At 35.4% G+C, this 24,610-nt stretch overlaps 1 protein-coding gene and 1 long non-coding RNA gene across 10 annotated transcripts in view; both read left to right on the plus strand.

The window, feature by feature from the left end:
* LOC135296233 (uncharacterized) overlaps positions 1 to 22,328 on the plus strand; it is a 48,631-nt gene extending 26,303 nt beyond the window's left edge. The window contains exons 2-4 of the long non-coding RNA XR_010358304.1: positions 21,281 to 21,534; positions 21,638 to 21,834; positions 22,081 to 22,328. This is a non-coding gene — a long non-coding RNA (uncharacterized LOC135296233). The remainder of the gene's footprint in view (positions 1 to 21,280; positions 21,535 to 21,637; positions 21,835 to 22,080) is intronic.
* Positions 1 to 24,610, plus strand: part of ADGRB3 (adhesion G protein-coupled receptor B3) — a 445,229-nt gene that overhangs the window by 106,422 nt on the left and 314,197 nt on the right. The window lies entirely within an intron of this gene.

Raw genomic sequence — 24,610 nt, forward strand, 5'->3', positions numbered from 1 at the left:
GAAGATGTTGGAAACTCTCTTTGAAGATCAACAATGGAAGGCACTTCAGAGAATACTAATAGGGTCTTAAGGTTTTTATACTGCTGTGGTTTTATTCCAATTGTTCTTCTCAACACTTTTTTTTTTCTTTTTTCAAAAATGGGAATAAATATAAAAGGTTTATCAAGATTTGTGTACAACTTTGAAATCTGAAGTTGATCTGATTTTCTTTTTAGGGTCTGTATGGAATGACTAAACATTAGTGTTTCTTATTCCTTAAATTTCTTTCTCAGGTTTTCAGATATTCTTAATGTATCAAAAGCATAATTAAATTGTGAACCAGAGAACAGCCAGATACTATCATCCATCAACTTGTCAGTGGATACCAAGCAGAAGCATAATATATTTTATGTGCTGCTAGCTTGTCTCTTGCCAGTCCAGTGCCTACATATTAATGAGTCAGATAAAGCCCTTGATTTTATGGTATCACATGATCCTTTCTATATACTTTAAGAATACATTTTAATAGTATGTGGATTATTTGGCTTCAAAACAGTGTTTAGTACATGTCATCATAGGTACTGGGTTAATATCTAGGAAGTTCTATTTCTATTTCTGCCTTCATCTCTTATTCAAATGGGTGCTTTAGATATAGATCTGAACTACTGAATATTTCAGCTTCCCGTCTTTAAAAAATGAGAATAATTTTGGGAAACATTTGCTACAGTAATTTAGTGTCTGTGGATTGGATCTGCTGTAGAAGTGCTAGATATTAAGCATGGTTTCACCTCATGAAAATGAGACAGGGGAAAGCACTTCCTAAGAATATTGTTTTGAGTAAAGTGCTGCAATGTAGACTTCTGAAACGTAGAAGTGGTTTTGGTCACTTCAGTGCAGTTTTTACCTTAGTCTTTCCTATCTCAGTCAAATAATAATTGCTGCTGAGTTGCTGAAAATCTGACAGTAAAATCCAAGCTGTTCTTCTGATTCCCTTGTTTGAAATGTTGACAAATTAATTTGAAAAAAAGGTTTTTGGGTTTTTTTTTTTTGTTTGTTTGTTTGTTTGTTTTTTGTTTTTTTGGGGTTTTTTTGCTATGTTAGTATTAATTGTCTCAAATGACTGTCATAATTCTGATGTTTGTCTGGGCTTAGATAATTTAATACTTATGTCCACAGTTACTGGCTGATGAAGAATACTCTAGGTTGAAACTTAACTTGCATATATGCAATGGCAAATTGTGTTAAAAAACATTTTATTAAGCTAGGACTTTAAAAAAGTCAGTTCCTCAGCATAAGAATATTATGTAAATCAGGTCAATTTTTTTCCTAGCAGTGAAAACTAATGTCAGAAAATACATATTTTAGCATAAATTATTTAGTGAAAAGTTCAGTTCTTTTATAGTAGTGTGCCTGAAGCATTCGAATGTGGGCATTTTGTCTGGTCATCATTAACACATGCCATAAGAGATTTCACTTCCTTCCAGACATTATTTTCAGGAGTTTTGCCATTCAACATGGGGGTTTTTAGTAACACAACTTTTCTTCATTTATTCTCTCTGTCAATATTCATGTATTTTCTTGCAATTTATATCAACCAAGTGTATTGGCAATTATAATTTAAAGTGGTTTTAAATTGTTTAGAAATTTTAAAGTCTGTTGTAAAAGCACTGAAAGTCATTCTAGAAAAAGATGAATGAAATAAAGGATCACTGAAGGATTGCAGAGAAAATGTCTGTTCTTTCTATTATTTCCAACAGGAAACAGTCTTGCATATTCCAACTTCTTTCTTTCTTAAAAAAACCCCATGAAATTAAAAATTACATTTTTATTTTCTCTACATAAGTAGAGAAAATTTACAAACTTACAAAAGTAAGTTTTGAAACTCTAAACTGCATGCATACTTGTATCTGGGAAGTTATTTTTAGTTACAGCTGAAGAATTCAATTGACAATTTTAGCCTACCTGCAAACTTTAAAAATAAAGCTTTGGGGGAAAAAATTCCTTAAATTCTTTCATGTTTTGTACATAAGAAAGAAGAAAAATCCTCCCAAACCAAAAATAATTAACAAATTAACATCACATATGCATAATATGAGGGCTGGAACAGACCATACAAAGTCATCTAGTCAACTTCTGTACTCCAGACTAGAGTTTGATATGACACTTATTCTTGACAGGTGTTTCCTGAACATTTCCTTTATGACAACACCATCACCACCACAATCCCTTCTTAAGTGTTCATGGGCAGTGTATTTCAATGCTACACAACTCTAGTTTGTTTTACCAGGTTTTTTTGAATCCTTACTGCCACTCAAGTTATTTTGTGGCTGTCCCTTCTTCGGTCACCTCTGGACATAGAAAAAAAAAATTCCCTTATTTTTGTCAAGAATTTTTTACATCCTTGAGCATTTCTATCCTATCTTCCTCTTTCTGCAGCTGAGCAAATTCAGTTGTTTCAGAGTTGGTTAGCAGATAAGACATTTTCTCTGATCATTCTTATTATCATCCTTTAACTGGTATCTATCTTTTTCTTAAATTGCAGTGCCTAAAATGGTCCTTCATTTCAGGTCTTATCCATCTTGAGAGTGTCAGCAAGATTAATTCGTGTGGTGTGCAAGATGCATTCCTGTCAAACCAAACCAGTATGGTGTGTGCTTTCTCCATGGAAGTGTGGTATTTTTTACCCAGGAGAAGACCTACTTAGCAATTTCTTTTACTGTGTGTTGTGGTGACATAGTTGATTTTTTCCATGTAAATCATCTTGCATTTCTCTCTTTTGAATGCATTCCCCTCTTTTAAAAAATTCCTCAAAATTTCAGTATACTCTTGAAGTCTAATCCTGTCTTCCAGTGTATCTGAAATACCTGTGCACCTGGTTTTCATCTGCTGTCTTTATAAGAACTTTCAATTTCCCATCATAAATGTTGTTAATGATAATATTTTTAGAAGTACACCTAAATTGACACCAGAGCATGTCAGCAAGCCTGTGATAATTCTTTCCACATCCATAAAAGACCACTGATAATTAGTGAATATGGTCATCTTGTCAGCTTTATGTCTACCCATACAGCTACCTTATTTTTTGTCTCTTTTCTATTAAACATTCATTTATTCATATTCTATATACACTTTTTTTTTAAATGAGCATCTGTTGTTTCATTAAATCATTACCTTAATTATTCTGCATTTGCATGCCAGCATCTAAAGCATCAGATTAATTACTGCTGTCTTCTTGAAAAAGTCTCTGATTATGTCCCACTCTTTCTCATTTCTGGGTGCATTTCCTAGCTCGTGTACCTTTAAAGACTGAGGGGACAATACAGCGTATTAGAAGGGCAGTGTGGAAGTGTAGAATCACAGTCATAGAAAAGCTGTTTGGAAGGGACCCCCAAGGATCACCTCATGTTCCTGCTCCAAGCAGGAGCTTCCCTGCACTAGGGCGGATGGGGCACAGCTTTATCTACCTAAGGCTTGGAAACCACTGAAGGTGAAGGCTCCTCAGCCTTTCTGGGCTGTCTGTTCCACATGTTTCTGTGTAAATGTGTGTTTTTGGGGCTGTGTGTTACCTCCTGATGTCCAGCCTGAGTCTCCCAGGCATCAATTTCTTGGCATTTTCCCCTGACACCAAAATGAGTTTGGCTTCAGCAGCCTCCTTACTATGTTTTGGAAAGTCATAGGTAACTATCTGTGGAAGTACTGGCATTTTTGCTAGCGGGAATGACACACTGAAATAAAAACAATCACATTTCTATATGCTACAACAGAATTGTATTTTAAAACCCCCTAAATAGACATTTTATAGTTTAGGTGTCTCTCCCATTGTATAAACCCAAAATATTTGACAAACTGAACAATATTTCTGTTTCTTCTGGGGCAAAGAGATAATTAAAAACTGGGTGAAAAAATAATAATGTGAAAAAATAATTGACTGTGAAAAATCTCTACCCTTCACTGAAAAATGATGCTTAAATTTTTGACTTTTTTTAAAAAAAGTTACAAAGATTATGTCTTTATTTTAAATTTAATTCCCTTTTGGATGTTAGAGTATGTTTTTTAAAGTAGGAGCAGATTAAATGTAATTTCATAAACATATATAAGACTGCCAATGCATCTGTGAAATATAAAGACTGAAGTAAAAATAATGGAGTATTTAGATATCTGAAATTCAAGCTTCTGCAATTGTGACAAAAACATCATAAAATATGTTACGATAAATAGCACAGTGGATTTATTTGACTATATTAGTAAAGTTTAAGAGTGTATATCTGCAAGCTAAAAATTAAAATCTAAAAATAAAGCTAGTAGGATATTAATATTTATATTGAACTTAGAGGCAGAAAAAAATGCCCTGAGCAAATTTCCTGCTTAAACATTGATGTAGTAAAATACCTTCAAGGTAGGATCTCAGACAGTACTTTGAGTCCGTGCTTAATGATATTAAATGTAAAAGAGTAAATTATGTACAAACCTTTACAAAGATAAAAATGCTGAAGTGTATTGTAGTTCTCTGTGTGATGTAAATCAGGACAGCAGTAGACATAATTTAGTTTAAAAAGAGTGAAGAAAATGCAGAAAAACTTTTTTAAGTTAGATGCTAAATATTTTGGTTAGATTTTGCAGAAATTTTACTCTTACTTTGTTTCTCAAATATAGTATGTAAAATAAAATAGTATTTCAAATTTTCTCTTATTTTTGTGTTTCTCTGAATACTTTATATGCTGCCTGCATGCGAAAGGTCCTATTCACTTTGAGGATAAGCGGATGGTGAAGCAAAATATTTTTCAAGAATATACAGCTATGCTATGCAATGTGAAGTGTAAAATATTTAAATTATATTGTGAGAAAGAAGACAGTGATGGTTATTTTATCTTTGGAAAGCTGCTAGAGGATCTTTGAACACGTTAAAAATCATGTACAGCAAATGGAAAACCATTGTGAAAAATTACAAAGAAGGAGCAGAAATTTGGTCATGGTAGATGGAGCTAAATGAATGAAGCATGAGTTCTAATGTCTGATGATAGAGTTTAGTTGAAGAGAAATTAGTAATAAATCACACCTTCTTAGAGTGAGAGTAATTAATCATTGTAATGGTTTATTGAATAAAGTAGTAAATTCATCACTTGGAGTCTTTACCAATAACACAATTTATTTCTAAAACTATCCACCAAGATGCTGAGCTTGATAGTATTTACTTATGTGGTAGAGTATTTCCCACTGATGCAAAATTTATGAACTAGAAATGTGTTGTGTAAAAGGTGAGTCTAAATGACTCTAGGAGATTTCCATTTCAATTCTTTTTTTCTGAGTGGTTTCGTCTGATGTTAAGATAAAGTTAAAAGCTGGAGGGTGGCAGGCTTGGTGGCTGTTGCTTATTTGAGTATTTTCTTGGAATTATACTTACTTATGAACCCTCAAGTATTTTATTGTTTTATACATTCCATGTACAGTAGTACAGTGTTTTTCCATGATGATTACTTTCATTGCTTACATTCTTATGAATGTTTGTCCAGACAGTAAGTCATCTAACTGGGGTACCTCTACCTTCTGTGTCCATATATTCTTTGGCCTTTTCTTGTGTTTCAGATCAATGATATCTCTGTCTTCCTGGCATAACTAAAATGTATGCTTGCTTTGGAGTATGACTTAATTCTTTCCTGCCTTGTGAATTAGATAAATGTTTTTATGATTGTGTTGGGTTATGGACAACACTGACTGCACTCCATGAAGGATTCCGGCAACTTTCTGTATGATTTTGAATGAAAATTTGAGATATTGATATTTTACCATATTTCCTCCCAGATATTTTTTTCAGTTTAAAGCTGTGACAAATTCTGCTATTTTTCTGTCATGGGAGTTCACATACACATTCACAGAATGGCTGCTCATTTGCCTTGTCATGCAAATGCAAAATTTTATATTTTAACTCTGACAGATGTTGAAGATCCCTTACTTCCTCAGGCTTGCAGCCTGAACAATTTAAGCCAAGCACACAAAGTGCAACGACAGATTCTATCAAACACTTGGTTGAAGCAGAGTTCTGCATGATCAGTCCTTGTGGACACCCAAAAATATTTAATGGTAGAATTGCTTTTTCACATAAAAAATCTTGTCACATAGTCCTTTGCTATTCTTCTTTCCTTCTGTTTTTCCTCTGTTCTTCTGTTCTTTTTATTATCCACTGCTACAGCCTTTTTTTTTTTTTTGTCCAGATTTCTCCTCTGCAGTGTACCCTGTCTTCAAATAAGAGAATCATAAGATAAAGCTGCAGAGCCCTAAAATATAGCACTTGAAAATAACTTGAGATTTTCTCAGACCCTAGTGGCCATTCAAACACGAAATAGTGCTGAGAGCCCCTGTCAGATGTGATCCTGGCTTTGTGATGAAGAAAACAATTCTAATTTCCCTTTGACATCTCTGGGTCGGAAGGCCCTGGTCACAGAATTTCAGCAAATGGCACAGACAGTCCTCTGAAGCTGAAAGATTTTTTCTATCTGAGCCATTGACAATCAATCAGGAGTAAAGGGACTCAGCTCGATTTCCCACATCTTCTAATGCAGGCTACTTCATTATCCAAATTAATCTTGTTCTGTAGCACAGGACAGATGTAGATATATAGATGGTCTTACTGAGGGAGAATATCAATCTTTTACAGAAAGGTGCCTATTAGCCTCAGCAAGAGTCATACATTTGCTGGGCTAAATAAGTCATGTTCTTTGCCTTGTCTTCCCGCACACTGCTTTCCCACCAACCTTAAGCTATTGGTATTCTCCACTAGAGCAATGTGGATTTTCTTCCATTTACAAGGTTCAATATATCCATCTGTCATGAGTTTGTAGTTACAATTTCTATCCTGAAGTGTAAAAAGGTAGTGGTTTACTTGTTGTCCCAATAGCAACACATACCTGGGTTTTTTTAATCAAACTCCTTCAGCTAAGATGTGGTTCACATTCTCAAAGTAAAGTGATTCTTGATGTCTATATAACATCTATAGACCATGTATGGACTGAAGTCTGTAATGAAATGTACAGAGTGAGAAAATAATTTAGTTATTTCTTTGTATTTCCAACTATGGCTATGGCTTTCCTAAACATGTTTTGAAGACTGGTGTTTGTCTAGTAGATACTCAGAGCTCTCTCAACCTTGAGTTGTGTCTTTCTATGGTATACAGAGCTGATGTAGCTCTTGATAAATTGATCCTGTAGTAGTGACTTACATAAAAGAAACAGAAGAAAGGAGTAATTGTGGAGTAAGAAACTTCATAGTTACTGAACATATGGGAAGTACTGCTGGGAATTTCAAAGAACTTTGGGGGATGGTAGTGGCCAAAAGACAGAAAAGGCATTGTATTCACTGCTACACTGCAAGATACATTGTTCATGTGTTGATTACCTTCTCTAATGTTCCTCCCATTCTTGTAGAGTTCTGGTTAGAATCTCTCTTACATGCTGCATTTGAGAGGAAATTTAAGTGGTAGTGGCCATACTTTACTTCAAGTGTCTCTATGCCTCCAGAGAAGGCCATAAGGGCTGGGACAACTCTTCCTGTCAATCACACATCCCAGTAAACTCTAGTAACTGGTCAATAATCTTGTTTTAGATAACATTAGTCCACAGTTTATTCTTTTCTGAGTATTTGTAAGTGCTGAGTTGAAAATTCATACTGTGCTCTGAATTTGGAAAAAAAAAAGATTGGCTTTATTCTACATGAATACTGTGCACTTGGGATCTTCAGACAGCTTCCAAACAGCAATGTAGTGAATCCTGTTGTAATATTAAAAGTTTAAATGTTAAGGCTGGATTCTGCAATTCTAATATGTCTTCAGCAAGCAATCAGATGGTCATTGCAGGGTTGTAGGACCCGGTCTACACTTGCAAAACATCTCTATCGAGCAATGATACTGTTAAGAGTTATTAGAAAATATCGCTGAGGATATTAATATCTAATTATACTAAACTGATTTGTAATTAACTCCACAGGAGCACAAGAATAATGCTTGCAGAATTAATTAGGACAACATTAAATAGACGACATTTTTCTTTTCTATTTGTTTGGTTTAAGAAATCAATGTACTTATTTTGGAAGGTTTGACTGGTTTTATGTCTTTTTGAGCTTCACAGGCATGCAGGTTTCTATGTAAGAAATTATTTTCTTCTTCTAACCTACCTGTTTTACTTATGCTCCAATTTGGAACCAAACAAGTATAAGGATTGCAAGTAAGGATTTATTCTTCACCTTAATTAAAGATTCTCCTAGTCCCTCAATAAATGTCCCTTAATTTGTCCTATGTAAGATAATGACCATTTAGGACCTTGGCAAACCTAAAGGGTTTTTTGAGCTGTTCTTTTGGGCTACTTAGCTTGATATAAATGCAGTTAGGCATGACCTCATTTACCTCTCATGGAAATAGATAATAACGGCAAGATGTCAGTCCTTTATTTAGCTGTTTTAATGCCAAGTTTTACTTTTTTTTTTTCCTCTTCACTGCTGACCTTCAGGATATGCTGCAAAGCCCTACCTGTTTGCCAAGTTTTCCATAAGAGTTGAAGAAAGAACATTAAGAAAGGAGTGGGAAGGATCTCTATTCCTGTGGATTAGGGAGGGCTTAATTGGTGTTGTCTCACCTCCTTAGCTGCAGCTGCAGAGATCACAGCACACAGAAGAGGATAGACATTTAAGTGGCACTTCAAGACACCACTATGTTTTTTAAGTCCCTTATTAGCTTGTATCATTTTTCTCAGGCCCCATGAATTTCAAGGGATGTGCACAGATGCCCTTGTTGTCTTCCAGGACCACAAATAAATTCTCACTTTAGGGTTGCTTAGTTGCAGCTGTACAGAGAAAATAGCTGTAGAACATCCCAAGGTCTTTGCCCCATGATGGATTTACACACGCTTCATTTTGTAAAATGTGTTTTAACACCTGTTCATTAACTCAAGTCATTTCAATACAGTCTTTCCTGTAAAAATTACTTATCTGTATTACTATAGTGCACAAAAGCCTATTCTTCACAGGTCCTCACTGGAATAAGTTGTTCTTCAAGTACTGAGTTAGGTGTAATCCTCACATGAAAGATTTCCCGCTCAAATAAACTACATTTGTATTTAAATGTGAAAAACTCTTCTGCTATCTAAGCATGAATCCTTTCTATGTTTCTTTGCTATTTGGCAGCAGACTTTTTGTTCACACTTCTGTGTTTGAGAGGTGCACAGATCAGATGTTTTCTTCGTCTCTGCTTTCTTTGATAGGAAAGAGAGGAGTTGTTTCCAGGCTCCACAGCTTTGCACTGAGATACAGCTGCCTCAAGCTAATTTTGGCTGCTTTGTCCATTTTTTTCTAAAAGCTCCTGAGATTTAAACCTACTATCTCCATAGTCCCAGGCTGCTTGGCTCCCTTGCTTCTGTAGAAGAGGTAGTTGTTAAATCTAGTTTTAATGCAGATTGCTCAGCAAGAAGAAGGAAGCCCAGAAAAAGTTAAGTAGACCAGATAAAGTGTGATCATTGTGTCATGTCTTTTCATGAGCTTTTGAACATGTTTCTATCCTGCTGGCTTCAGCTCTTCTTATGGAGAACTTAATCCTTGGTACTTTTAAGAAACTGTTTCTAGTGTACAACCATATTTCCCTTCTTCTCAAGGGTACTTTCATTTCCAAGCTGATCATGCCCCAGTTAGAAAATCACACAAACTCTCTCAAACAGAATGGTAGTAGCAGGTAGCAAAGTTGTTTACTTTTGGCAACTTTTAGCATAACTTTCACCACAGATTTCAAATTATACCTCAAAAAAAGGTGGTAGCATTTGCCATTCACAGATGTCAGATGTTCTGAACTAGCTGGGGTATGAACTAGCCATAGTAGCCTGCAGCCAGGAGCTCCCAGGGTACAGCTTTGCCCAGTTTACTAATACAGTTTGCTGACTACATAAGCTGCAACAGCATGTACCAGCTAATGTGATAGTTTTTTATGTTCCCCAGAGCTAAAGTATTTAGATGCTAGATATAACACCTAAAAAGAATAATTGCTTTCCACAATCGAATCCTCATTTATTCCTCTGTTAGCAAAGTCACTGCTTGTGACTGCATGATCTATTAATGAGGTTAGGAGTGTGCACAGATATAAATTTGTGCACATTACACACACATCTCTGTGTGGGAATGCATACACATGATGAAGGTTCTCTCAATGTATGAAGGTAGAAGGTGGGAGCATAGGAGGTACAGAAAAAGCCCTTCTCTTGCCCAGGAACTCCCCACTGTGCTGCCCGTCTGCAGTACCTGACAACTGCATCACCTGCAGAGAACACATTTGGCCTGGATTAGAGATGAGCGCCTAGTGCAGGGAGAGGCCACAAAGATAACTTAGGGCCTGAAGTACCTCACCTATGAGGGAAGGCTGAGACATCTGGAGCTGCTCAGTCTGAAGATAAGAAGGCTCAGGGAGCACCTTACCAATTTATAAATATGTCTAAAGGGAGGGTGCAAAGAGCCAGGATTTTTTGGTGGTGACTGGTGGCAGGACCAGAGGCAGTGGGTGCAAACTGAAACACAGGAGGTTCCCTGTGAAAATCAGGAAACACTTTTTCTGTGGGAGAGTGGCACTGGCACAGATTGTCCAAAGAGACTGTGGATTCTCCCTCCTTGTGGGCCACCTGGACATAGTCCTGGGCACCTGTTATATCTGTGAGGTTGGACTGGGCTGACCTCCAGGGGTCCTTAACAACATAAATCATAGGTGATTTCTGTCATCTGGACTAAAGCTAAATTTTAGCAGAGTAATTGTTAAATGGAAGCCTGATTCTTCAGGTAAAATATTTTGAGTTGAGTGCAACCAGTCACAGGTCTGTCCTTTATATAGTTTTTTTATTTTTTATGTTTGTAGATATTTTGTTAATATTTGTATATAGTTGCTGTGCCAGAACCCCAGTGGTGGTGGTGCCAGCTCCAGGGGTTACAATATCTGAGGTAATTTTGACCAGTTCTAGTTCTGCAAGCAGTCTCACTTCAGAGCACAATAATTTGTAACAGATATTGTGTTGAATTGGGAAGACCTCTTTTGGTACTTAGGTTATCAAACATAGTGTATTTTGCACTGCTTTTAGTGGTGCTGGCAATGGGGTATGCTTAGCCACTAATTAATTTTTTCTGGCTGGCATGCTGTATAATATGCCCTTTTGTTTTTCTGGACTGCTTTCATCTTTTGTCCTTGCCAAAGTTTGTTACTTCTTTTGCTTACCTTCTCTAAGATAGCTGTTGTGTTACTTGGAATTATTTTACCCTGCAAATCTAAAAATAGTTTGAAAAATGTTTGGAGGAGATTTGAGACCTGCAATGAGTAGCAAATTGCAGGATAGATGCTGTGGCCTATTTCCAGTTTAAAATGCTATTGCACAGTTGCATAACTGAAGTGCTGAACTCAATTCTCTTGTCCAGTTGTTTCCTCTGAGGCCTATGCTGATACACTGGTACAGGAAAAGAAACCTACACTTTTTTACTATCCTAGTAATTTTAATGAACCAAAATAAAAAAAAAAATATGGTAAGAACTTTGAAATAAATATGTAATTAAATTCAAGTTTTAGCCAGTAAATTGCTTAGAAAATTATAGAAACCTTTTTATTATTGCATCAGCTGTGATGTTTGACCTTTTTTTTTTTGTCATTTACAGTAGCCAGATTACAATGTGGTAGCTGAAATTAAACAGCTATAATTCATGGAGAGTAGGATCAGATCTGAGTGAAATGTCACTGACGTACCACCCTGTAGTTACATGGAAGAAAAAGTGTAAGCGAAATATTTGGAATATGTATAAGCCAATTTTTCAATTAATAAAAAAATGTATTTTTTTCTCTGACAATTACCCTAATTTGAAAAAAAACAAAACAACCTTTAAGCCTCTGGCAGAAGTCCTTTGCTGGTTTTTTTTTTATGTCCCTTTATTCTGTATGTTTTTATCACTTTCATACTTTTTTTTAATTACCCATTATTTTCAGTAAATATTACCACACTTTCAGCTAGGTCCTCTGTGGCTCCTCTTCCTCTATTCCCCTTGCCTCTTGCCTTCCACTGTTACTGCTGAAACCCATCTTTGCAGACAGCAGTCTGCATTGTTAAGGTTCTCTGCAGCACTTGTGCTCAATCTTTTTTTAATGAAACTACTTCTTCCAAAATGCCTTTTTTTAAACCAAGATTCAAGTCATACTGGTAAAAGTGAAGCCAAGGGACATGGGGTCAAGAAAAGGGCTAATAGAGTTTTAAGTTATTTTCTGCAGTGTTAAGAGAAGGGTTGGTGCTTTAGAGAAGAGTATATAATCACAGACATTTGCTTGTGGCTGCTGGAGATGTGAAAGTTAAAACAGAGGTTGACAGGAAAAGGGAAGTATGATGTTGCCTGCAGTCTGTAAGTGCACATATTTTTCTTCACAAAAGTTGGAGACACTTCTCTAAAAGCTTATCTGATAATGGCTACTGTCAGCTGCAAACTATCCATTTACAAGGACCTCTTATCTGGTCTAAGGTAATTCTTAACATTCAGGTTTCTGAGCACTTTGTTCTCTGTGTTGCCATTTCTTAGGTGCAGAAGTATGAATTATCTGATTATGGAATTTAAAAAGTGATGGGACTGAGGAGGGAGAGAAGGGCAAAGGCTGTAACCAGATGGAGTAAATTGTATATTATATACTATAAACCTGGGCAGATTTATTGAAGGCCCACTGAGCAAAGTCAATGACAAATTCTGAGAAATTTCATTTAATATGTTTTTAATCTATAAATGCCATTGCTAATCTGTACTAGAATTCCTGCTCTCCAAGGATGTAACTATTTCTCCAAACCTCTCATGTAGTCTTTATTTCAAATGCTTGATTCATTAAGTGACTTTCTAAATTTTGAAACTGATAGCTGTTTATTTATCTCAGCCTGATCTGCCAGCAAATCGTAAGTTTCTTCTATTCCCTTAACCTTTCTCTCATGGTCCTCCTGGAGCTGACATGGTAGCAGTACCCTCAGGCTCCTTAATGAAATTGCAGCAACTTACCTTTAACTTAGGAAAAAATGCTATTTTGGGGGCATTGTGATTTTTTGCTTAATTTATACCTTAAAATAACAACAACACTTTCATTTCTGTCGAGATTTTCTCAGTAATTACAGAACAAAATATAACAAACTAAAAAGCCCACATTTTCTGATCCAGCAAGAAATTCCAGCAAATTTTAAGATCTATTTGAAGAAAAGAACTAATCAAATATATATTTTAAGTGGACAACAGAAAGTATTTTGTCCTTGCTCTCTTTATTAGTTTATTATTTTATTGAGGAAAATAACTGTTCTAAGAATAGTCGGTTGTTTAAGTACTTTCATTTCCTTGACTATGTGTGTGCCACTAAATAAGATGGACAAGAGACCATTCTCTGACTGGCTGGTAAAGCACAGCTTAAATCTCTACGGGTGGTTTTACCTCCCCAAATGGAGTGGTCACATCTAAACTGCCTGTTGGAAATGAACCTTATCCCAGGGTGACTCTTAAGCCTTGCTCTGGACTCTGGACTGAAGAGTCTTCTAGATGACTCAAGCTACATCTGTGCTAGAGGTCTAAAAGCAGGGACAGCTGTATTACAGAGTTTGAGCCCTGGTTAAGTTATTGATGTAGACATGGATTCTATGGCACACAGAACTCTTAGCAGAGACAACTGAAAGTAACTATGTTCCTTTTTTTTTTTCCCCAGTACTTTTTTATCCTTCCAAACCAGTGCAGCAATGATATGAAAGCAATTTCTTATGGTATTAGTTGTCTAAGTCCTGTTTCAGAACACCCTAATTATAAATTAATGTTATGGATGCCATAAGAAGACTTAATACATTTCATCTGAAAGGCTATCCTGGTTCTCTTAAAAATGAATGTATCCATCATTGGTCTGACAGTACAAAGCTGTATTACAGCCAAAGTGATAACTTTTCCCAGTACCTTTTTGTGCATGTTTCTCAGGTATGGATTGCAAATGTGAAATCAGAGCACTGTTTGTCTGGCTGGTATGCAGTATTGTCATGATCAAAATTCCTACTGGCTGCAGAGAAGTACTTGTACAGTGATATGCTTATTTTTTTCAATACATTGATTTTCTGTGGTAGAAAGAAATTTCTTAGGTCTTTCTCCTTATGTCTGAGGACCAAAAATAGTGCTTAATAGAACTGTTTTCTGAACAGAATGTATAATCTAGGCAGAAAATGTCTTACCTTGCTGTTTCTGAACCTTGGTATACTTTTTCAAAACCATTAGATGGGTGAGATCTCATATACAGCTGTAGCCAATTGCTTTAACCTCTGCTTTTTAGAGTGTGTGTTCACCCAGAAATCCTAAATCATAAATACAGGATGAGTGAGAACAAAACCAAAAAGCAGCTAATCTGTTGAAGGGAGGATGATTACTGTGTGAACAAAGAGTTGGAAGGAACCTTGAGACTGTCAAATTCAATTGCTACCTCCAAGCAAGGCCAGCTTCAAAGCTACCTCAGGTTGTTCAGGGTCTTATCCTGTCAACTTTCCACACTCTTCAAGAACTGATGTTCCACAGCATCTCTAATCCGTCTGTTTTAAGGCTCTCCAGATGTATGTCAGACCCTGGAATAACTTACAGTTATTCAGATACTAATATAGATCTTTTTTTGTGCACCAATGGAGGCAAATTCTGTCTCTAAATATCCTTTAATGGACTAAACAGGAGAATGAGGTACTCAGATATCAAAAAAATTGGTTGTGATACACTTTGTTTTTAACTGAAAAAATAAAAATTTTTATAGGGAAAGAAATTTTCATTGTGATACACTTAAAACACAGGAAATAATATTCATGCCTATGAACTATGATGATTTGTTTATATTTATCTTTATTAGAATAAAACAGGTAATTTAAGAGAAGAGCACTGCTATCAAAGAGAATATCATGTTAAATTTCTCTTTTTTAAGTTTTTTTAAAAGAGAAAGTATAAAAAAACATACCTTCTTTTTTTTTCCTCCTTAATATGGTGTTAATATTGAATAGTAATAATGCAGAAAAAAACAGCTATATTTTTTATAAAGCATTCCACACTACCTTCTAGGCTCAGGCAGTAAGGCTTATGCTAACAGTTTCTATATAAACAGGCTGAAGAAAAATTATGAGAAGAGTTTTAGTCTACTTCAATTTTCACATACAATTGAAATTACATGGAACAATTTACCCTTGTAATAAAATTTTAGTAAAATTAAGGCATAAAGTGTAACTGTGTATCTCTTTTCTTGACTTAAACTTTATATGAAAATTCCTGTGCCAGATGCATTGTATTGTTAGCATCTTCCATTGCTAACATGGCTAACATTGCATTGTTAGCAATTGTATATTTCATGTTGAATACATTCTAATACTTGATATTTCTGTAGAATATTCAATGTTATTTTAATGGGTTTGTGTCATATATGCATATGCATCTGCAATATATATAATAATATATCAATATACAAATATATATTCATATATGTGTAAGTGTTACTGAAGGCAAGTTCAGAATGTCAAAAAGGGTTTTGGGGGTTGGGTTTTTTTTTCCCCTCCTTAGAGCAGAAAGTTGCAAGTCCATTTGTGATCCTCTTTGCTTTCTGTGGGAAGTAACGTGCACAATTTTAGGCTGGAACTGCAGAAAGAATCTATTGTAAAAGGATTCATGCTGTCCTTCATATCTCTTTTGTATGATCAATTGTAATAAGGGGTTGATGAAACTGATTTTATTTTTAAAAAAAAGACAGAACATCCTTACGAAATTGACCATAAGTGAAAGCTGAGGCAAAAATGTGTTGGAAGTAGTACTGTTCCATGTCTTTAATTAGAATGGAACACAAAAGTTCTATTATATTTTGTCCAAAGTATAAAAAAAACACAGGCAAAAAATTTACTTTGCAGAAGGTCAAGAAATAAGGACTACAGTAAGAGCCAAGAAGCATACTGAAGAAATAGCTGTGTTTGAAAGCACTAAAATGCTGACCTTCAGAAAGAATAGTGGCAGATGATGCTTTTATTTAAAACAAAAGGCTTCATCTTTTTATGAATCCAATGCATTATCATAATCAGCATCAGTTAGCAGCCTTCACTGACAAATATTACTTTTGACATTTCTAGACTTAGCCTAGTTTCAGCACATAAAGAAAAGACCTTGCCCTTCACTGCCTTTGGAAGAACAAAATACCAAAGGAAAAGTATGTGTGATAAGTTATTTAATAAACAAATGGATTAACTTTGAATGTACTTCCTCTTAAAGCAGGGGGATTTTTATTATTTGGTGTCATAACTGCTGCAGTTCTGTCCTGTGTTTGGCTGGGATAGAGTTAATTTCTTTTCAGTAGCTTGTACAGTGCTGTGTTTTGGATTCAGTATGAACATAATGCTGATAACACACTCATGTTTTGGTTGCTGCTAAGTAGTGTTTATCCTAAGTCAAGGACTTTTTTTCTGTCTCATGCTCTGCCAGTGACGAGATGAAAAAAAAAGCCATCAGGGAGCACAGCCAGGACAGGTGACCCAAACTGGCTAAAGAGATATTCTGCACCACAGAACATCATGCCCAGGATAAAAAACGGGGTAGTAACAGAGAAGGGAGGGTCTGGCATCAGTCAGCAGGTGCTGAGTAATTGTGTTGTGCACCACTTTTTTTTTCACTTGATTTTGATCATCTTTTCATTATCATTACTCTCATATACTATTATTCGTTTTATTTTCTTTCAATTATTTCACTGTTCTTATCCCTCCTGTAAGTTTTACTTTTGATTCTTTTCCCCATTCCACTGGGATGGGGGAGGTAGGTGGACAGTTGTGTAGTTCTCAGTTGCTGCCTGGGGTAAAGTTGTGACAGTTTTTATCATTTGGTGTTGTAGCCACAGGGATCCACACCAATGTTCCACGTAAAGACCACGTCTGTCTGTACAGTTCTGTAACCTGGGGTCACTCAAACTTAGCTAATGGGCTTTAGGATACAATTTTTCTCTGCATTGCAGTTCAGGTCTGTGACAATGTGCCACATGCAAACTGCAGCCGATCATTTTGATTTCTAAAACAGTACATGCTTAGTTCTTTAGAGTTTCTACCCTCCCTTGGTTTTATACAGGTCAAGGCAGGTGTCTCTCTCTTTTTAAGTCTGCCAGTTCCCAGTTTATAGTCCAGTCACACTTTTCCCCCAATTGGATGACAGTGTTAAAATGTAAAAAGTGAAATACCAAAGACAGAGTTCAGGTTGCTCTGCCCACTCAGACAAAAAGGCAGTAATGAAAGCTGACGGATCTGTACCTTTCTTTTTCATGTAAGCAGTAATTGAGTACCTCAGCTGATAAATTGAATAGAACTATGTTTCTCTGCCTCTCTTTGGCTATCTTCTTAATATGGGTAATTTGTACTACAAAAGATGGATACAGTCTGAGTATTGCAAAGTTATAACCATTTACTTATGACAAAGATGTCATAAATTCTTTCTTGTTCATCTCCTTGCTGCTACCTCTCTATTTCCAAAGCCATAAATGTGAGCAGAATCTTGTACCATATTGGTTCTTGCAACTCCATTTGCTAATATGGTACAATTACTAGGTTGGGTTGTCAGAGGTGATTTTGCTAGATAGAGTAAGAGAATACTAAAGGAAAAAAATTGTCTTAAGGAGATAGAAAATACCAAAAATACATGTGACAACATTCATAGGTTAATTAACAAAATTTTCTCTGACCTGAGAAAACACACTACATTTTCCTGACCAAATCCCACTAGTTTCCTGGTGTGGCATCAAAGAGATGTTGTGGAGAAAGATTTCATACCCACCATAGATGTACAAATCTATTTATTTATCTGTTAACTTGTGTAGAACTTTTTCAGAACACCCTGGACTTTCAATGAGAAAGAAAAGGGAGAAATATTCACTTGGGGGAAAGATTGTATTGGAAATTGAATACAGAATCTGTTAAATTCTAGCTAAGAAATCCCTGCAATGTGTCTTAACAGACTGTGGAAGCAAAGGTATGTCTTCATCTTCTCTCATGGTACATACTTTTTCACAAGAACACAATGAGCACGACTCTTCACAGTGGTAAATTGCAACTTCAGTTCTCATTTCCTTTATATTTCACATGATGACATTACACAAAAAGAATTGTCAGGCCTCTGTAGAATATAGCGTCACTCAAATATACACAGACTTCTCCAGACAGCATAAATTACAAATTAACCCCAGAGACACAGTCATGTCTTTCCTAATCTCTTGCCTACTTCTAAAGGGAAAAAGAAAAGTGTAATTGGACAAAAGCTACTGTATAGATTTATCTCCCCAAAATAAGTTGATTGTAGCCTGTATCATTCTAGTGATGCAGGTTGTGTCACGGCTCCAGAAGGAATTGTACAAATGTGGAAGAGGAAACTTTGATCACTGGAGCACAAAAAGAAGATTGGGGCAGGATGTAATGCAGAAACATGAATATGAATGAAACATGAATGTTTGTCAAACTTCACTGCCAAGTCCAATATCTCTTTAAGCCAATGCTCTCAGAGTCTTGAAACATTTAAGACTTCTCCAAATGGCTCTTGGGCTTCAGGCATATTCCCTGACACCTCAATATGGAAGCTTTTCTGATCTTGAAAAATGAGCTGGTCTGGGTTCAAGACTGTCTGGGAGCTGGGTACCAAATTGATGGATAGGGGACCAATCTTTCTATCAAACTTTAAATGTCTGAAGACAGAACTACTTGTCCTTTCTGGCACAAAGACACAAAAATTTCTTCCTCTTATTATTTTATCCCTCTAAATTCTGTTGCTAGATAAGAATGGTTTAAACTGAAATAGTGTAAAAGGGACCACCCCTGTCAGACACACTGACAAGGAGTGACATGGAATAGCTGGTGTAATGGACACATTAGGTGGATTTTGCACTGCAGAGGTAGCATAAAATCATCATTCATTTTCAAAGTAAAATATCTGAACTACCTTCTGAATGGCTTGCTGATAGCAGACTATTACAGAGAGCATAAGCTCACAGAAAATAAATACAGCCAGGAAACCACATACGTTCTCTTTTCAGTTTCTCAGAACTTCTCTTTCAGAAAGATGCTGCTAGTCATTTCTGTTTATTGTTCTCCCTGTTTCTAGCTGTTCGGTTTGCCAGATGAACATAATTACTGACAGATATTACAATAATTTAAAAGTAAAATTGAATTACTCTTACCATCCCCTTCCAAACTGTATCTGAAAGGATTTAGAAGGGTTCAGATTTCAGACCACTGTACCATTATCATAGAAAATCCCGTATTCCTGCTTCTTCAACTTTTTCTTCCCTATTCTACCTGCCATACATAATAGTTTCTATTCATTGACAGGTCAATCTGTTTATACCTAAATATGATTATACTGATTCACCATTAAGGAATAGGAAATTGTGCATTCTGGGCAAACTCAGTTCTAATATCTGCCAAATGCCCATCTTCCCTGAAAACCAGCTGGCTTCTGCTAGGTGCAGGACTCCCTTACGCTGGGAATCTGATGATGCCATATCTCATTATCATCTGAATATCTGGTCACAAAGGACGATTAATAAATAATTTCCAGACAGGGTACTCATTTTTTGCACTTCTTGATCTCTATAACCTTCTCTATGTAAAATTAATTTTGCATTTCCTGTATGTTAAGGATGATAGTATGAAATGAATACATTATGAAAATATAGATAGTTTGTATAGATAATATGCAGTTTTGGAATGGAAACTGATGTGGTGCATTCCTCCAGAATATAACCTGATTGAACTAACAGATTTCTCTGGTGGACATTTGTAGCAATGATTCCTATAGTGAATAAGATGAAGCTCCATCAGCATACCCCTGCCTATGAACCAGGGACACAGCTCGAGTTTACAGACATCTCATAGAGTACAGTAACCACAATTAAAAAAAATAAATAAATAAATAAGATAATTAAAGCAATTTATTTTTGCATATCTGTAAAATAATGTATACCATGTTTTAAAGAACAAATTAAAACAAATAAAGGTACAAATTAAACAAAATGGAGCAAACAAAAATTAAGGGCTGTAGTTCCATTCTGTTTTCTTTTACTGTCACTTACAATCTTTCCCTAAATATGGACCATCTCCAGCAGCTGTCCAGTTAGGAAAATGTCCTCTTTTCTTCCATTTAATGTAGCATTAGCACACTGAATGAAGTCATAGTAAAATTACTACAAATATAATGGAACAGATAACATGTAAAAAACTGTACTCTAAGATGCTGAGTTTGGCTGTACTTCTGTGACTTTACATCAGCACCCTGTGAATCTGCATCCTGACTGCTGAAGGCTTCCTAATACGAAAACTCTGATCCCTGTTCTAGTCTTTGGCACTCAGCTTAGCACAACCATGACTGTAGTCAAGGTTAGATCTACAAAACCTCTGTTTTAAAAATTACTAACAAGAACAAATGTTTTACCAAGCCACTTAATATCAACAGTAAGAAAATGGTTACAAGATTGAGACATAAAACAGATGCAGTTGCCAAAGCAAGTATTTTGTTGCATTTTTCATTGGTTTAGGTGCTATACCTGGGCTCACACTTTCTTTACAACCTTGTATACATGTACACAAATATATATGTAAATTTATATATCTCAAAAATATGTAGTTTTAAATGTGGCCTAGATTTGCTGTGGAGTAATGTTCATGTAAACAGAGTGCATAGTGTATGTGCAAGATAATAGATACACAGTATTTGAGGCAGGTCTCCTGTTGCTGCATGGACAAATATATAGGTGACTCTCATGTGACCAACTTTGGTCTTATTATATACATTAACTGTATTCCAGTTTTCAATTTTTGAACATGGTTTGGGTGAATAATAAAGACGTACATTTATTTCTTTTTAAATAAAATCCTCTTTAAGAAGGCAGTGTGTTCAAGTACAGAGCCAATGTGGAGGCACTCCTAAAGAAAGGTAAACAGTAGAACAGCAGGTCCCTTTTATAGCAATAATGTGTAAAGGGTTACACTGATACTTTGAAGAAAGTGCTTCATGCTGAACTGCTACAAATCTGAGAGCTGAGAGCAAATGGAGATTTCCTTTTTTTTTTTGAAGAAGATATTAAAAGCTTCATATTTTTTTTGCATTTTTATTCATAGCAGAATCCTCACTGTGTAGCCTTTAGGATGCAGAGGAAGACAAGTCACTCTTGCTCTATCTATTTTCATTACTAACAGAGTTATCTGCCTTTGACTGACTTCTGCCTATTCCTTCCTGGACACTTACAAAATATTGCCATATTCTTGCTTTCCAGTGCCAGAATGAGGTTCCCATGCTTCTGCTTTCCTGGGAATCGTTTGTGAGATTTTGCAGTTGCAAAAATATTCTTATTCTTAAAGGTGTTCACAAGCCTGACAAGTGCCTAATACAGTGGTTCCCAAGGAAGTTCTCTAATGCACAACATGGCCATGAGTTTCCCCTTTATTTCCATCAGGCTTGTGGATCAAGCCTTGTTACAGGCACGGGGTGGTACCTGAATTTCTACCCTGCAGTTTCCAAAGTGTTCAGGTTTGTAATTTTGGTTCTAGTAGCTTAAATGTCTTTCCACTGAGGTGGAACAGACAGTAATACAGACCATCACATAAAAAATTCTCAATCAAATTAATTTTAGGTGTCCCAACCTGAAGATTGGAGAAGCAGATATCTTGTTCCAGATGTGTCATGAAAGACTAAACACAGAAGAATGTCAGAACAGCCACCATTGCCAGATTCTGCTTCATGTTAGGATATAAAGATTGGAAAGCTGTCCTGCTCTAAAATGTCTTTAATCTTGTTATAATTACATGTCAGATTAAGGGGATTAAGAAGGTAAACCTTTCTATTTGGATTGTCTTTTTTCTTCTTTTCTGAAAGTAATTTTTCATATCAGAAATTACTCTTTCATGGGTCCAGGGCAAAGTAAATATAAATGTTTGGGAACCAAGACAATGAGTTAAATATGTCCTATAATTAACTTTGTTTTATTAATGTTTCACTTATTTTAAAGTAATTAGATTCACAGAAGTAGTATCACTGTATTCTTAAAATAAATTATATACATGCTTGAAATAACAGGAGGGAAATCAATCTTCCACTACAACGGCATCTCAACTTGGAAAACACAAAAACATGGGCCTGTGGGCCTGCACACTTGGCACTTGAGTGAGGTTGCTCACATCTTTGAGTGCAAGCAGAGGTATGGTGACAGGATGAAGGACTGTGAATTGGCCTTGACTGGGAGTTCAAGCTGACTGAAAACAATGACCTTTCAACAACAATAAAGATATATCTACATGTATAGCTTGTTTAGTATAGTGCATGTTGCATGTGTACAAAATAAGTATCCCGTAGATTCAATCCAGAACTACAACAACATACTTACTGTCTTTTTGTTATCGTTACCTATAGTTTAAAGCAGTTAAAATTAAAATCCTGTTCTGAAAGTGGCTGAACCTTTTTTTTTTTCACAGTAGTTGTCAAAAGACAGTGAAACTTAGAGGTTAAAAATATTTACTGAATGTAAATGTAGTTATCCTAAGGACATACCAGTATTCCAATAATTTAAGTGATGTTTTGATTAGACTTATTTCTACTGAGAATGATTAAATTCATAGAGGGAGGATATAGTGAATATAAGTAGCCTTTAGCAAAACTAGAGAAGAGGTGATGACATCATCTAGGTGAGTAGTTAATCTGAAAAAATACAGGATTGTACACTTCAGATGGATTAAGGGAAAACAATACCAGAGAAAAATGTCAATTCCTAAGTAATAAAGTTATATAACCATTTGTGTGTATTTGTGTGATCCTAAAAAAGGAATCTGCACAGAAAGAGAGGTCCATCTGAAAACAATAGGTGTTTGTAAAGTATCCACTTGATATAGTTCATTCATTTTGCCATCATCCTCTAATATTTTATGAGGATTTTCTCTCCTTCTTTAAAATGGAAAGATACTACAGTCTGAGAAGTCTTTAAACTTGTGATTACATGTCAAATTAAGGGTCTGAGAAGGTAAGCCTTTCTACTTTGGATTGTCTCTTTTTTCCTTTACTGAAATGAATTTTTCATATCAGACATTATTCATTCATATGTCCAGGGCAAAGGAAATGTAAATGTCTTGGAGATAAGACAATGAGTTAAATATTCCCATACAAAAAATCACTCCCTGTTATGAGAACTTATTGTAAAGTATGGTAATAACCTACCTTTCATGTGTGATGTTGAAAATATTATAGTGACGCTACTACAGAATAGGAAATGTTTATGTTTAGCTAAAGCATAATGCACATTCCCTGTAGCAGAAGAAAAAACTTCACTACAGACTTCTACAGAAGCAGATAGATTTGCACAGTTCACACATTCAATATATTTCCTGCATAAATTACTTGAAGTTTAACTGATTGTTTTCAATTCTTAAACAATTGCTAGGAGATAATCAACATGAGATGTTTTTTGGAAATATCAGGCAGAGCTGAAGTGTTTGGGTCTGGATTTACCTATACAGGAAATTGCCTCTATCCATTTTGAAGTGGAATTTGTCATCTATTTTTCATCATGGCCTTCTTATTTCTGTTTTGCTGATAATATTCTTCTGGAAGGGCTAGTGGAGAAAAATAAATTAATTATGCTAATTTGGTACTTAAATCATACAACAACTGTGGGATCAATGTAGTTGGTTTGATACAGCTATGTACCAATGCTTTCTAATCCATTCAGTCATAGGACTGAGTTATATTCTTTGTTTAACCATATAACCACTTTGTGATTAGGCTTTAAAGACAGTGCTATAGAAAATAATATAAATTAATTTATTTTGTCTGAAAGTTAGTTAATTGGTTAAGTTTCTTTTCATTACCTATGATTAAAATGTGATAATGAAGTCTGCAGCAAATCTGGAAGCATTTATATTTGTACAGTGTTTAGTGGTCTTGGGCATTTAGTTTTGCTTAAGGGGTATTATTAGGGAGAGAATTTTTACTTTCTGTAAGCCTCCAACACCTCCAAAGGTTAACAATCCATATAACACAGGAACATATGTGATGTACTAGCACCAGGAGCAGGAACACTGATTCTGACTTAGCAAATGAAAGTTATATCTGTATATAGGATAGAATTATAGCCTTGTTACATGAAATAAATAATTTATCTGAAATAATTTGTACAATATTTTAAAGTAATATTGTAGTTTTGTTGGAAAAGCCACTCCCTGTTTGACACCATCCTTTGCATCACAATCTGCAATCTTGACATATGAGGCCAGTCCCTCATCTGAAAGGAGTGATTTAGAGACAGAAATTATTAGAAGAATGATTTTTCAAAAGAAATTTCATAAGTCTACACTACTATATAATTCTATATTGTTTCCTATCTTCCTAATTTGATTTTTTTTAATACTTTTTTTTCACAGAAGATATTTTTTAAATAGAAATATATTAAGGGTATGCATCTTTGAAAACATAAATAAAAACCTTTCTGAAACTACAACTGAATATAAAAGTGTACAATGAAAATTATGGTAAATAATCAGTATATGCTTTTTGGCAAAATTATTACAATATATGACTTTTCCTTAGTGCTGCATTTTTGAAATTAAAAGTAAGCACT

The sequence above is a fragment of the Passer domesticus genome, chromosome 3 (assembly GCF_036417665.1).
Source record: "Passer domesticus isolate bPasDom1 chromosome 3, bPasDom1.hap1, whole genome shotgun sequence".
Lineage (NCBI taxonomy): Eukaryota > Metazoa > Chordata > Aves > Passeriformes > Passeridae > Passer > Passer domesticus.